The sequence below is a fragment of the Sus scrofa genome, chromosome 13 (assembly GCF_054392235.1).
Source record: "Sus scrofa isolate SSC_HxYL_T2T_F1_AM1 chromosome 13, Sscrofa_HxYL_maternal_Yorkshire_Landrace_v2.0, whole genome shotgun sequence".
In the NCBI taxonomy this organism is placed as follows: domain Eukaryota; kingdom Metazoa; phylum Chordata; class Mammalia; order Artiodactyla; family Suidae; genus Sus; species Sus scrofa.
Genome location: NC_139395.1, coordinates 122,090,660 through 122,106,918, shown reverse-complemented (window position 1 = coordinate 122,106,918; position 16,259 = coordinate 122,090,660). Strand labels below are relative to the sequence as shown.

The 16,259-nt window shown below is 34.2% G+C and overlaps 1 protein-coding gene across 49 annotated transcripts in view; it reads right to left on the bottom strand.

Moving 5' to 3' along the window:
- EGFEM1 (EGF like and EMI domain containing 1) overlaps window positions 1-16,259 on the bottom strand; it is a 688,205-nt gene that overhangs the window by 314,886 nt on the left and 357,060 nt on the right. Inside the window, exon 2 of one of the 49 annotated variants that reach the window (XR_014824260.1) lies at window positions 12,606-12,772. The exons of the other annotated variants lie outside the window; for them this stretch is intronic. The gene's annotated coding sequence lies outside the window, so the exon portion shown is untranslated. The remainder of the gene's footprint in view (window positions 1-12,605; window positions 12,773-16,259) is intronic. 49 annotated transcript variants of the gene reach the window in all.

Here is a 16,259-nt window from a genome sequence, read left to right as displayed (position 1 = left end):
CCAGACCCCTAACCTGCTGAGCAAACAGGGAACTCTGATTGATTGATTGATTGATTGATTGATTTATCAATCACTCTAGTCTTGATGTAAAGAAAAAGACAGGTCATAATCTTTAGTATTTGAAATATTTTTGAACAGTGTACTAAGAAGTTGTCTAATCTTATGGAATTTGGAGGCTTATGATACAGATCCAGAAATTTTGCATCCAAGGCATCATTTAAGGATGCAATTGAGAAGAAAATGAGGAACTAGCAATCAGAATACCAAGTCACCTATTTATCCACTAAAAATATTCTTACTGGCTTCACAGATAAATAATTATTGAGCACCCACCACAGTGTATTTGGCATTGTGCTAGATAGTATGGGAAAGGTAAAAGGGTAGTTCCATGGTTCCCAAAATCCAGCTGGGGTTGAGGACCAAAGAGAAGTGTGGTGTGCTTGTGTCTGCATGCTGCATATGTCCACAGGCCACTTCTTAACCTGTGGCCAGAAAGTATCTTTACAGATAGGGCTCAGTTTTATGCACACCCCCATTCAGCTTCCACTGTTAAGACATTACAACCCATCTGTAGGTGTGATGGTGATTGGCCTGTTCTATTCAAAGTAACCACTTCTACTACGTGTTGACTAGCTGACAATAGTATTTGTTTCGCGAGTGAGTGTGGCTAGAAAAGAGAGAGGGTGGAGAGGGCAGAGAGGAAGTGGGGAGGGACAGGTAAGGATAGGAGAGTAAAAGAGAGAGAGACAGAGGGAAAGGGGGAGAATGAGTTAGGACCAGACAAAGAAACTAACAAAGCAGAAGCACCAACAAAGAGGAACTGAGTCTCCATAATGATGGAACCATGAGGGCAGAGAACCGATGCTGAAGGAACCAGGAAGTATCAAGCAGAGTGAGGTGTGGTGTGTACCTCACCTCAAATAGACAGAACTGATCTTGTCTGAGGCCTGGCTTTGCAGCTGTTGAGACGGCTTTTTTTGTTTTTAGATAACTTTTCACTGAAATGTCTCATATATATAGAAAAATATACGTCTTAGGGATACAGTTTGATGACTTTTCTGAAATAAAATATAGTAATACAACCCCAAGAAACAGACCACTGCTAGGACCCAAGTCCTGCCTAACTGAAAGTAAAAGCTATTCTGATCTTTAACACTACAGGTTAGTTTTGTCTTTTTGAAATATATATATATATGTATATATACATACATATATATATATATAAAATACTATGCATATTTTTGTGTATCTGTCTTTTATCCAGCATTCTGTTTAGGAGATTATGAGATGATACGTGTAGTTTGTTCATTCTTATTCCTGTATATCATTTAAATCTATTAATATACCACCTTTTTTTTTTTATTTGGTTGCACCAGTGGCATGCAGAAGTTCCCAGGCCAGGAATTGAACCCATACCACAGCAGTGATCTGAGACACAGAGGTGACAGTGCTGGATTCTTAACATATTGAGTCACCAGGGAACTCCACTATTCCACTCTTCATATTTATGCATTTCACAGCTGATGGAAATTTGCCTATTTTTTTATTTTTGGTTATTCTAAAGAGTGTTGCTCTGAATATTCTTATGCATGCCTTCAATGAACTGAAATATAGCTTCTGTTGGGTAATATATCTAGGACTGGAATTGCTGGGTCAAAAGATATGAAATGCTCGGCTTTAGTAGTGACAGCCAAATAGTCTTCTGAAGAGGTTATTCTAATTTACACTTCCACCAGTGGTGTATTAGAGACCAGATGCTATTCATCCCTGCCTGCCAATGTTTGGGATATTCTGTTTTGTTTTTCATTTTAGCTCTTCTGGGGAGTGTATAATAGTATCACATTGTGATTTTAATTTGCATTTTCCTTATGATTAATTAGGTTAAGCACCTTTTTTTGTGTTATTGGCCATTTGAATATCATCTTGATGAAGTGCTTGTTCAAATATTTTGTCCATTTGTCTAATTCTTAAAATACTGGTTCCTTCACTAGTGGGTCAAGTAGAATTTTAAATAGAAATGGTGGCAGTGATTATCCCTGTCTTTCTTCTGAATTCAAAAGGATAGATTTTTAATATTCCACTAGAGGTATGATGTGTATTGTAGAGTTTTTAAAAATAATTTTATCAGATTAAGAGAGTTCCTTTCTACTTCTAGTTTCTTAGATATTTGTACTATAAATAATGTGTTATCCACTGCTTTTTCTGAATCTATAAGGATAATTACTTTTTTTTTGTTAATTCTGTTAATGTGATAAATACCACTGATTGATTTTTTTGGCATCCCTGATAATAACCTAGTAATGAGAAACTACCATTATTTATATATTCCTGGATTCAGTTAGCTACTATTTTGTTTAGGATTCTTATCACTTACTCATGAGAGATGTTTTCCACCACTTTTTCTTTCTTGTAATATTCTTGTTAGCCTTTGTCATCCAGGTCATACTGGAGGCACAGAACAAATGAGGAAGTTTTTCCTCTTTTTCTACTATCTGAAATAATCTGTTTGAGATTGTCTTCCTTACTTAAATGTTCAAAAGAAGTCACTTATGATGCCACTTGGCCTAGAAATGTGTGTGTGCATGTGTGTGTGTGTAGACTTTTAACTACAAATTCCATTTCTTCAGTAGACATAAGAATATTTACACTTTTATTTAATCATATTGTATAAATTATGTATTTTGAAGAATTTGTCCATTTCATATAACTTTTCAAATATCTTCCTGTTAGGTTGTTCACAGTGTCCTCATACTGCCTTTTTAATGTCTGTTCAATTTGTATCAAGGTCTCCTTTCCTATTCCTGAAGTAAATAATGTGTGTTTTTTCTTTATTCCTTGACCAGATTTGGTACCTATATATCTATGTATCTATCTTCATCTTCTCTAAAAACAGATTTTTGGCTCTATTGATTTCACTGCTCTAAGGTCTTGAGACAGAAATTTAGATAATTAATTTTTGGCCTTTCTCATTTCAAAATATTTCCTGTATCTATAAATGCATAATGAGCCAAGCTCTAAACCCTTTTCATTTATGGCTATACATTTTCCTAAAAATAAAGCATTTAGCTGCATCCCAAAGATTTTGTTGTTTGATGATTTAAGTATCATTTAATTAAAATTTTATTTCCTAACCTAAATTAACATTTTTTGTTTGGATGATTTTGAGGTATTTTGGAGGGTTTTTCAAACATTTGTGGAACTATCATTTTGTTATTATGTAATGCTAGATTAATTCCACTGTGGAAAGAGAATGTGCTCCTCATGATTTCAAGTCTTCAAAATTTGTTAAGTCTTGCTTTAGACGTCAGCACATGGATAATTTTGTTCTAAAAAAACTATGGAAAATAAAGTGTGTTCTATAATCACCAGGTGCTATGTTTTCTGTATGTATAAATACATGCACACACAAATTATGTATAAATACACATATTTATACACATATATTTCAAATATGCACAAGTGTACAATTAGCTCAAGTTCATTAATCATGTTTCTAATATTTTTATATTCTTAGGAATTTTTTATATGCTTGCTATATATCAGTGAGAGAAGCACAGTAAATTCTATTTGATTCTATGTGTCTTTTTCTAACTGCAATTTTTGTTTCATATATTTTGAAGTCTTGTTATGAGCAGCATACAAGTTTAAAATCACCACATCTTCCAACAGATTAACCCTTTGTTATTATAAAATGTTCCTATTTCATGTACCTACTTTTCTTTTATTTATTTATTTATTTTTTTAATTTTGCTATTTTGTGGCATATGGAGGTTCCTAGGCTAGGGATAAAGTCAGAGCTACAGCTGTTGGCCTCCACCACAGCCATAGCCACTCAGGATCCAAGCTGTGTCTGTGACCTACACCACAGCTCATGACAAAGCCGGATCCTTAACCCATTGAGCAAGGCCAGGGATTGAACCCACATCCCTGTGGATCCTAGACAGGTTTATTAACCACTGATCCACAAAGAAAACTCCCAAATCTACCTACCTTTCTTTCATTAAGGTTCAGGTGCCAGCAAATACGATCCTATCTAAAACATGCCTAAGTTATTTTGTCCAAGCCAAAAAATCTTGTTCAAAACTTCCAGAAGACATTTGGTCCACACCAAAAGGTCACAGATACTTGGTCTTGTCCAAAACCATCTGGCACTGAACCAAATATGTTCATGGATGTTTTGGACAAGACCAAATGTCTTGCAAGGAAATTGAGGTTTTGTGATATTAGTAGCTATATCGGTTTTCTTTTGATTTGTGTTTGCATGGCATCTTATTATCTAAACATTACTTTATTGTGTATATATATATATTTATATATATTTTTAAAAATATATTATATGTTTTTTTCTTTTTTTATGGCTGCACCCGTGGCATATGGAAGTTCCCAGGCTAGGGGTTGAATTGGAGCTGCAGTTGCCAGTCTATACCACAGCCACAGCAACACCAGATCTAAACCACATCTGTGACCAATGCCTCAGCTTATAACAATGCTAGATCCTTAACTCACTGACTGAGGCCAGGGATCTAACCTGTATTCTCATGGATAGAGTTGGATCTTAACCCAAGAACTCCCTCTGTATTCATGTATTTAAGAAATTATATCCACATATTTTATCTATATGTTATTTTAAATATTCTAACATCTTTAAACTGTGGTATTATATTATTGACTTTTAATGTAATTATGAACATATTTGGATTAAATTTACCATTTTATTATTTTTCTAAATTTCCACATATTTTACATTACTTTTATTCTCCACTCTTATATCCTTTAAAATTTGTTATTTTTAGTGTTCCATGTACACTCTTTATTAGGTTGTCACTTATACTTCCTTTTATTATTCTTTTAGTGGTTACTTCAGATATTACATCTATTATTAAAGGCTATTATAAATTGGAATTTTAACCACTTCTCTGACAATGCTAGAAATTTATACTTTAATCTCTTCATGCTTTTCCTGCTTTTTATGTTATTATTATCATTTATGTTAACTCCAGATATTTAGAACCCATTGGGCTTTATTGTTATTATTTTATGTAGTCAACAGTAATTTAGTTTTATCCATATAATTGCCTTTTCTGATATTTATCATTGCTTCTTGGACTTCTGTGTTTCTTTTTGGAATACTGTTCCCTCTGCCTGAAAACTGCTTTTAGTGTTTCTTTTCATACAGATCTGCTGGCAACAATTTTTTTTTTTTTTCAGATTTTGTTTGTCAGGAAATGACATATTTGCACCTGAATTTTTGAATAAATTTAAAAATTTTTAGAACATTTTTAGATTTAAAGAAAAACTGCAAAGACAGTAGAGAGTTCCCCTATATACCATTTATTCCATATCTCACTATTATAAATACCTTACATTAGTATGGTACATCTGTTATAATACTTTATTCCAACCTTCTTAGTCTTTTGGGGTTTTTTGTTTTTTGTTTGTTTGTTTTTTGGTTGAACCCACAGCACGCAGAAGCAGCTCCTGGGCCAGGGATCAAATCCATGCCACAGCAGTGACAATGTTGGATACTTAATCTGCTGAGCCACCAAGGAACTCCCAGACTTGCTTAGTTCTTAGCTAATGTCCTTTTTCAGTCACAGGATCCTTTCCAGGGCATTCTATTACATTTAGTTGTCGTGTCCCCTTAGGTTCCTCTTGGTTGTGATGAGAGTTTCTCAGACTTCGCTTTTGATGACCTTGACAGTTTTAAGGCATACTATTGAGAAGTATCAAGTATTTCATAGAATGTCTCTCAATTTGGATTTTGATGATGTTTATCTTATCATTAGACTGAGATTATGCATTTGAGGGGGAAGGCCACAGAGGTAAAGTGCAGTTTTTATGGCATCACGTTAAGGGTACATACTCTCAGCACATGACTTAGCCCTGTTGATGTCAGCCTTGATGCCCAGGCAGACACAGTGTTTGTCAGGCTTTCCACTATAGGTTTGCTCTCATTCTTTCCATATTATGTTCCTTGGAACAAAGTCATTATGCACAGCCAATATTTAAGGAGTGGAATTAGGTTTCCTACTGCTTAAGGGTGGGGTATCGACATAAATTATCTGGAATTCCTCTGCACAGATTTGTCTATCCTCACTCCCCAAGTTACCACACCTGAATTTTTGAAAAATATTTTCATTGGAGTATAACTGTAGATTGACAGTTATTTTCTTTAAGCATTTTAAAAGCAGCATTCCATTACCATTTAAATTTCGTTTGGAATGTAACATGACTGCTTTTCTGTCTGCTTTTAAGATTTTCTTTTTGTTCTGAGATGTTTTACTATGATATGCTTTAATGTGGGGTGGTTCTTTTTTTTCAGTTTTAGAGAAATTGTCATCACCATTATACATTCAAATACTGCTTTTGCCCATTTTCTCTCTCTTCTTTCTAATACTGCATAATGCATGTTCCTAAGAGCTTTGATCCATGCATCACTTCTCTTATGCTATTTTCTGTTTTGTTTTATTATGTTTCTTTATTTGCTTCAGTCTAGGTAGATTCTACTGACCTGTCTTCCAGGTTGTTATTTCTATAAACAACTGTTTATAATATACCATTAATTCCATCTACTGCATTCTCCATTACAGTTACTGTCTTTTTCATTTCTACTATACACGGTTGATTCTTTTTATAAGTCCCTACTTCTTAGGTGAAATTTTCCATCTAATCATCATTTTTTTTCATTTTTATAAATCCACTCTTTAATGACTTGCTTTATAATATTGAAGCTGGACTCTGTAAACATTTGTCTCTCTTGCCAGCTGTCACAATAATAAGCCTTCTTAGCAGAGGGCACTGAAGAAACGCTGTAAGAGGAAGGGAATTATCAGTTTGATTCCAGTGCTTTGTGTTTCACAGGCATGTACACTGTAGGCGCCAGTAGGCTGCTTGCTTGTCAGTGGGAAGCTTATGTATCAGTAAGCAGTATGCTACCAGTGGTGCATACCATTCAGCAAGTCTCACCAGTCCTCCAGCAGGCAGTTACCAGTGACTCTCACAGACACCCAAGTGGGCAGGTTCCTGCCCACCATCTCTGGCCAGTAGGACCTCAGCAAACTTCTAGGTCACCCACTGGGCTTTAGCCACAACCCCTTCAATTAGATCTGAATTTCAACTCAGTGGGGAGAATGCTCCTAAGTTTGTTCCTTCCTTCGGTACTCTCCTTCAGTCCTAGGTACTGTGGCTTTTCCCTGCATCTGCTATTCCTGTATTCTTCAACATTCTCTTAACCCTTCTTAGTACTTTAAATTCAGTTTCTAGTTGAAAATTTTTATAGCTTTTTTTTTTCTTCCTGATTACATTCTTGCTGTGGTTTCTTACTGGACTCTGGTATATTCTCTCTCCAATATCTTGATCCCTCAGGTTATGGCTTCCATGATAGCTCTGAATTCCAGTTAGCATCTTCCCAGCCCAGTGAGACTGAGGACTGCCCTGCCTGCCTTTTCTTCATATTGGCAATAATTTTCTTCTCATCTTTTGGCATTTCCCACCATGTCACTTATGAACCAATCCCTCAAGGGGAAACACATCTCACTGACATTCTTGGCCACCATAATATTCTCTAATATCTTTAGGTGAGTGATTTTTTATATTACATGCAACTTTTCTAGTTGTACTCAGCCGGAGAATTGGTCTGCTGCCATATAAATCATTGTAGCCAGTGAAAGAATACCTATTCACATTATTTCTCAATTCCTATTACTTTTACTCTGTTAACTGAGGCACTATGGGCTTGTTTTATTTTTCTTACAACTTGACTTTGCCAACAAGCCATGAAATGATTAAAAAGGGATACAAGACTCTATAATGCATCCTGACCTTTGTGTTGTAGACTATCACAGAGAGAAGGATTAGTGAAGGCTGAATTCCTAAGGAATATAAGGAATATATATTATTCTCTAAGCTAAGTCTGCTGAAAAAAAAGGAGATATGTTTGAATAGGTCATCTATCAGGAGTCCTGTGATTCCACTTTTAAGTATTCATCCAAAAATATATTCCAGTGGTATTAGACTGTGTTAGACAATTTTCCATACATAATATCATATGGATCCATAATAAACTGATGAGATCATAAAAATTATGCTTATTCAAAAAAGGTATAGCCATTAAAAAGAAAGCTGAAAGTCATATATATTTAAGCAAAACGTTTATTGTACCTTAAATGTTCACCAATATGGAAATAAATAAATTAAATATACCACTTCGATGCAGTCATTTTAGGTTATAATCATAATGGCTGTAAAGCATCATGAAAAACTGTTATGTTGAAATATATAATAAATTGTTTCTGTGTTTTAGTTGCATCTATAAAAGCCACATATTCTTATGGAAAAAGCTTGGAGAGATTTTTAAAAAGTAAATAATTTGACCTAACAATAGTAGAGTTATATCTTTTAAAGTTTTAATTTTTGTTACAATATTACTTATACCATCATTAAAAAATAGGTCTGAGATGTCTGACGGGCAGTAGAAAAAATAAAATAATGGATTACATCATTTTGGGTGGCTGTTCAAAGGGAAATAATTTGTTTTTCAGGAGGGATGAATTTTTGCTGGCGTTAAATTCTTCTGGAAATTTGTTTGAACATAAGGATCGCTGGGAAAAAAATAGCGACAAAGTCTTCGACAGAGGTTTTTCCAAAAATACCAACATTTTCTACATCCATTTTTGACTACTATTAACCTGTACTAAAAGGTAAGACTTAATGGAACAGCATATTATGGCAAAATTACTTAAGTTGAAAGCTAAATACATATGGCTCAGTCAAATTGCTTCTGCTTGGTTTTACCTGAAATAAATCTAGAATTTTTAAAAGGAAAGTAATGCTGGTTTGCATAGCCCTAAACAGGGCTTTGGAAAATAACTGATGCATTTGGACCATACCCATTCTTACTATGTGTTTTCCAGTCTACCGCAGTCTTTCCCACACCTATTCCTTCCCACTGGGCAATCCCACTCCTTTATTTTATTAGATTGGCTCAGAAGTCTTTTGACTTCACCCTTCCTGTTCTGAAAGATGGGACTTCAAATCCTTAAGGATTCACAGGTCTTTCTCAGGGGAGGCATAGATAGGGGTGAAGAGGAGGATGGGGAGAAGGAGCACCCCAGCACATCGTCTTTAAATCAACAAGTGAAAATTTGATGTTACTGCTTTTATTTTGGGTAGCTCTCAAGTTGAAATTTGTTCAAATAAAGTAGTTGTCTTCACTATAAAAATATTTGAAAATCGCTTCCCTAGACTGTTCCACCTAATTGGGGGGAGTTGAAGGCAAGACCTTTTATTTCTAAAGAATGTGAATAAGGGAGTTCCCGTCGTGGTGCAGTGGTTAACGAATCCGACTAGGAACCATGAGGTTGCAGGTTCGATCTCTGGCCTTGCTCAGTGGGTCAACAATCCGGCGTTGCCCTGAGCTGTGGTGTAGGTTGCAGATGCGGCTCAGATCCCGCGTTGCTGTGGCTCTGGCTTAGGCTGGTGGCTACAGCTCCGATTAGACCCCTAGCCTGGGAACCTCCCATATGCCGCGGGAGCGGCCCAAGAAATGGCAAAAAGACAAAAAAAAAAAAAAAAAAAAAAGAATGTGAATAAATATAATTGTGGGAGATACAGGAGAGAAAATTGACCATAAAGATACTCATTTTGGATTCTGAAATATTAAAACAATAAATATCATGTGCAAGGACTGCTTTCCACATATGTCTATTCATTTTAAACCCTAAGAATTATGTGCAATATTAACAAATGTCAAATTCCATTTGGCTCTTTAGAAAACTCAAAATCAAATTGATAAGGTGGGTCATATATTAGCAAAAGTTAAAAAATAAAAGACAATTAGAGGTTTTGTTGGTCAAAATGATTAGCATATAAAAATAACTTTTAGGGAGTTCCTGTTGTGGCGCAGTGGTTAACGAATCCGACTAGGAACCATGAGGTTGTGGGTTCGGTCCCTGCCCTTGCTCAGTGGGTTAACGATCCGACGTTGCCGTGAGCTGTTGTGTAGATTGCAGACGCGGCTCGGATCCTGCGTTGCTGTGGCTCTGGCTTAGGCTGGTGGCTACAGCTCCGATTTGACCCCTAGCCTGGGAACCTCCATATGCCGCCGGAGCGGCCCAAGAAATAGCAAAAAGACAAAAAAATAAATAAATAAACAAATAAATAACTTTTAAAGGACTGGAAATCTCTTTCTTCTGCTCAGGAAGAATTTCAGTAGCACACACACACAAAAACAAGCTAAAGATATCTTCCAAATATGCTTCATGTTTTTGGAACTAGAGTAACACCAGTAGTAAAAGACATAAATGAAAGAAGCTGAGCGATTGCCCCACATAAACTTTAAAATCTTGCACTCTAAGGGACCAAAATTAAAAGAGCTATATAAAATGAAGAAAACAGCATTGAAACATAAAAGGCAAAAAAGACGAAAATCATTAATACTTAGAAAGTTAATATAAATTGAAAGGAAAGGTGAACTCTCACAAAGTTGATCTAATGAAATTAAATAAATTGAAAAAATCAGAAATACAAATGTCTAACATGTGTCAAATGTTTTTGAACCTAACTGAAAATTTTAAAAACCTTAAAATGAAAATAAAGTTAATACTAGTCCTTCTCTATCAGACTTACAAAGATTTAAATCAATACTAATGTGGAAGGATTGTAAAGGTGTGATGAAAAAAATGCACCATACTTTGCTAGTAAGAGCACAAACTGAGAAATAATTTCTGAGATTCAAGTGTCTACAAAAAAATCAGAATATGTATGTACTTTTCCACCCAGCAATTCTACTTTCAAGAATATACCTTAAGGAGGTAATATGTCCATAATGATTTATGTATTTTTAATACTAGAGGAGGAAAAACTAAATATCAAACAGTATTAAGTCAATTATAACATATATTAATCAAGGATGACTGTACAATAATTAACCCTATGATACTCCAGGAAAACATTTATTTACCTCTGCAAATGTCATGACACACTAAGGGTGTGAATGCTTGCATATACATATATAATGGTAATCCCATGTATCTACTCATCTGTCAATATACATTGCTTTTTTTTTTTAAATACAAGAACATACTCAAATATGCTAAAAATGCTTATATTTGAATGAAGTGATTGTGGATGGTTTTTGTTTTGTTGCTCTACAATTATCTGTTTCTCAACTTCTTTGCAATGAGCATACTTTCAGAAAAACAGCACACTAAAGGCCCTCTCCCCCACCCCCCCAAAAATAATAAATAGTCAAGACTAAAAGGCTCCTAATAACTTCCAGTCCTTTTTTATATACTCCCTACCATGGTGCACACTTTCAGTGTGTTCACTTGAATTTTAGAATATGCAGTGTGGTTTTTTAAAAAGATGAATGACTAAAATTTTACTTATTAAAAGCTGCTTTGTAAAGAGCTTAAAGCTGCTCAATGGCAAAGAATACTGGCATTTCCCGTGGCCAAGGCTGCGTCATCCACAGAGTTGGATGTTCCACATTTAAGAAAGCAGCAATACGTGCAAATGCTTCTGATCTCCAGAGGACTCTTCACATCAAATGATAAGGACAGCATTCTAGAATACACTCTGTGAAAGGTATGCAAGAGACTACTATTCCACTGTAAACTAGACCCATGCTTATGTACAGAAGATTTGATGAAGGGAAAGGATGCCATACCATCTATACCAAGAACCTCCTGCCAAAACTAAAGTAGAAATTCTTTAAAGACAACTAACTGTAACAAGCAAATGAGTTCCCTGGGTAGGCAATAATTCCAAGTGCAATGGCTCTTGATATCACATTTAAGTCTGGATCTGCCAGGACACAAATAAGCACAAGAATAAACTTCTTTATGAAATATTTGAAGCACAGTTCTTAATTTTGTTATCTGTACAGTAAGGGAAAAATCAATTACTTTATAAGGCTATTGTGAGGATCAAATTATACAATACATTTAAAATAACATTTTCTAGCTTAAAGTAGGCTCTTTAAATAGTAGCTCTTGTTATTATTAACTAAATACATATTATTAGCATTAGTATATTATTATCATATATTTGAAAATTAAAGCATGGTTCATAGAAAGCATTCAGTTGCTTTCTTGTTTAATTTGTATTGAACATGAATTCAGTTTTAATATGGATGGAATTATAAATTTATAGTAACATATACCATATTTTTTCCTTTGCACACAGAAAGCTCAAAAACAATTTTGCTTTTCCCTTTATAACACTATTTATATGCAACCATGTTACATTTATGTACAATCTGAGATTTTTTTTCAAAAATTGACTGAACAAACCAAGCAAAAGATAGACTGCCTTACTAGTGTTTGTTCACTATTCAGTTATACATCGACAATAAATTTTTTAAAAAACATGCATTTTTTATTCTATTGTTCTCTGCTTTTCTGTAAAAAGTAAATAAGAAAGCATGATGCATATTTGGTGACCTCGACTACTCAGAAAAAAATTAATGAAAATAGAATATTATTTTTATCAACTGAAAATCAGTGTTCATAAGTAAAAAATTTGAAAGTCATTGGCTTTGAAGATAGTTCTGAAAACCAAGTCAATACTCAGGATTTAAAATTGCAGTTTTATAAAATACTCACTGCATGATAGATTTCAGGCTGTTTCATGTGTCCAATGTCATTCAAGGTTGCAAATAAATTTGGCCTTTCAAAAGCAAGATGAATGACAAAAATTCTCTGACATATAGCAAGTCTTCCAGGTTAGGCATGACAAAAGTTCAATGATATCATCAAGGCTATCAATTCATCTGTAATGACATACTGCAGTCACTTCAAGAATTAAATATGATGTTGGCAAGAACAGTGTTACATTTTTGGCTGTAGGACACAAAATATAATAGAACTACAAACACATAAAAGATCTGTTAAATTAGCTATACAAGTAAGCTATTAATGTCTATCTTTAAACAAATCTTTGAATTTGGGTCCCTTTTATTTGATCATTTTCTTAAAACTTGAAAACATCCATTGTAAAATCTTCTATTCTAAAATCACATGATCCATTTGGTCCATAATTCTTAGGTTTTGATGATTGCTTGTACTGCTTTCAGGGTCGTAGCAAATATTGAACAGAGTTAGCCACAGTGCAGAGTAAAGAGACAAAATCAGACATGTTTCCATTTTACTCACATCTTTCTCTAAACCAGATGTATTTGGCTCAACTCAGGATGCATGTTTTCTTTTTAAAGGATTGTGAATTTGTTTTGTGAAAATTACCACCCCCCCAAATGCATACACATCTTAGGTATCATAGTCATTTTCAAACTGGTAGACTTGATTGGGGAATGACCTAGGCTCCTTATTGCAATTAACTTTTACAGCAAACTAGTGTATTTCTCTTTAGGTCTCAGGCTACATGTGATTTTCTATAGGTTATGATATGGCAGTAATCAGCATCTTTGAAAAATTTATACGTGCCCAATATACAATTGGAAAATGCATTTAAACAATGTCTGGGCCTTTATGATCTTATTTTGCAATTATAACATTATAAATGGAGTATATAACAATATACATATTCTGAGAAATACTTAGAATTACTTGTATATATGGTTTTAATTCCAGGATTTTCCTTAAAGTCATGCATCTGTGGTTCCATGGCAAGACTGCAGCAACTTGTTCTACTCCTAGTCATTAAGGAATAAACTGAGAACCTCAAAACAGGAATTTTGACCTTCATGAGTCTCCTGAGGCCCAACTGAGTTCTGTCTTCTACTATTCATTATTGGTGGTGAACAAAAAGAAAGGAAATATTTTATACTACCAGAGAAGAGGAAAGGAGGTCAATTCTTACAATCCAGTGACCTCCTTCCTTACATAGCCACTCGACAGGAGGAAGAAACAATCACTGCTCTAAAGCAATAGAACAGTGAACTTCAACCTCCGAGGATCTAAATTTGAATTCAAGTTCTAAACCTTATGTGAGAAACTGTGCAATTCACTTCACATTTTTGAGCTGCTTCTTATTCATTTGAAAAAGAATATGATGACACTTCATAGAAATATTGAGAAGTATAACTGATAACACCTATAAAAATGCCATGTAAATTTTGAAACCCAACATAAATGCACTCTCAAATACTAAACACAAATGCTTTGTTTTTCTTTCATATTTCCACTAAACGACTTCTTAAAAAGATTCAACAAATTAATCTAACAGAAAGAATTGTGGAAAAAATAAATTATATTTTTTAAATTTTATTTATTTATTTTTATTTTTATGGCCGCACCTGTGGCATGCGGAAGTTCCCAGATCAGGGATTGAATCTGAACTACAGCTGCGGTAACACTGGGTCTTTTAACCCCACTGCACTGGGCCAGAGCTGGAGCCTGTGCCTTGGCAGTGACTGGAGCTGCTGTAGTCAGATTCTTAAGCCACTGTACCACAGCAGAAACTCTGTATATTTATATTTTAAGAATTTTTCAAAAGGTGACAAAAACATTGAAACTAATGCTATGCTTACTTTAAGCATATGTCATAGCTCACTAACTTGCATTAAATCAGTGAAGTTATGTAACAGTTCTAAAATTACTACCTTCCTACTATAATTTTTATCTGTTAAAAATTAGATATGTTTGAAATATTTTGGGATATTTATAAGGCTATTTTTCACTAAAATTCTCAATTGAAACTAATAACAACATACTAACCATAGTGATATGGTCAAGACTATGATGCTTACTTTGGGGGAATTCACTTATCCCCCCCTTTCCTCATTTTCCTCAACTGCAAAATGAGGGTAATAGAAATAATACCTGCGTCATTGGTTTGTTGTGAAAATCAAACGAATTATTGCATGTAAAATGAATGGAACTATTTAGTCACACTGTAAGGCTGACCAATTACTATTATTTTCTAAATGTTAGTTACAAATAAAATTTGCACTCTTTATCTTCTTCTTTTTTTTCTTTTTGTCCAATTCATAGCAAGGTAACTTTCCAAGTGCAATTGCCTTTAATTCCAATTCCCTATGCAATTTACATATAACCCTTAACAAGTAGCAAAAAAAAAAAAAAAAAAAAAAAAAAAAAATAGCTCCACTGTGATATGCTGGAAGGCTGAGAGTTTGTGGAAAGCACAGTCTTACTGAATTGTTAGCTCTTGTCCTAACGTTGACTTGAAGTCAAAAAGAATAAGTCTACCACACAACTAACAAAAATCAGATGAGGCTCTAAAACTGATTTGTTCTTTTGGTCTATGATATTTCCCTTAAGCTGTCAGCAACACAAATTAGTCATGGTTAATAATTTTAATTACCAATTATATCTTGCTTCACATAATTAACATTTGTATATTTGCATCATATTCTCACATTCTGGGTTACATTTAAACTTCACAAATCAAGGAAGTAGAATGGGCCTTATTAATAATGGTACAGTGTAACTTTCTAAATCGAGGTATTCATGGTTGAGAAACCTCTATCCCAGAAGATTATTAAGAAATCACATGAGCCTCTGTTGCCTGAAGTAAAATGAGATATTCTAAATCTATCTTTTAGCTGGATTCTCAAATCCTCTTTCATTCATGCATCATTAGGACAATGGGAGGAACAGATGTCGCATTAGTGCTAATAGTGTTTGTTTTGCCCATAACATTGATCTATCCTCCAACGTGTCAAGAAGATAAATTTAAAATGTAGCTATTCATTTATTTATGAAGTACAGGTCCCTCTATGACCTAGAAAATTTCCCAGTCCAAGGTATGACAAGTGTTGATAATTTCTGGATTACGAACTATTGATTTATATTTTAGAAATAAGGCAACTGATGGTCTGAGAGGTTATAATCATTCTTCTTTTCTAATAAATTTATTGAGATATCTCTAGCATATACAAAGTGTATATTTTTAAGATATGCAACTTGATGTTTTAATGTATGTAAAGATAAAAAAGAACTTATCTATCACCTCTATATTATTTCTATCGTGTGTGTGTGTGTGTGTGTATGCACGCGCGCGTGTGTGTGGAAGATTTACTATATAGGGAACTCATACAACTCAGTGGAAAAAAACCCCAAATATCTTGATTTAAAAAAAGGCAAAGGATCTAAATAGACATTTCTCAAAAGAAGACATAGATAAGTTTTCTTCTACATTCTTTACCATATTTATTAAGGCCCCATTACAATCTCAAAAAAAAAAAAAAAAGGTAAAAGAAGACACAGAAATAAAAGAAATAACCATCAGGTATTGAAAAGGTACGTAACACCACTAATCATCAGGAAACTACAAATAAC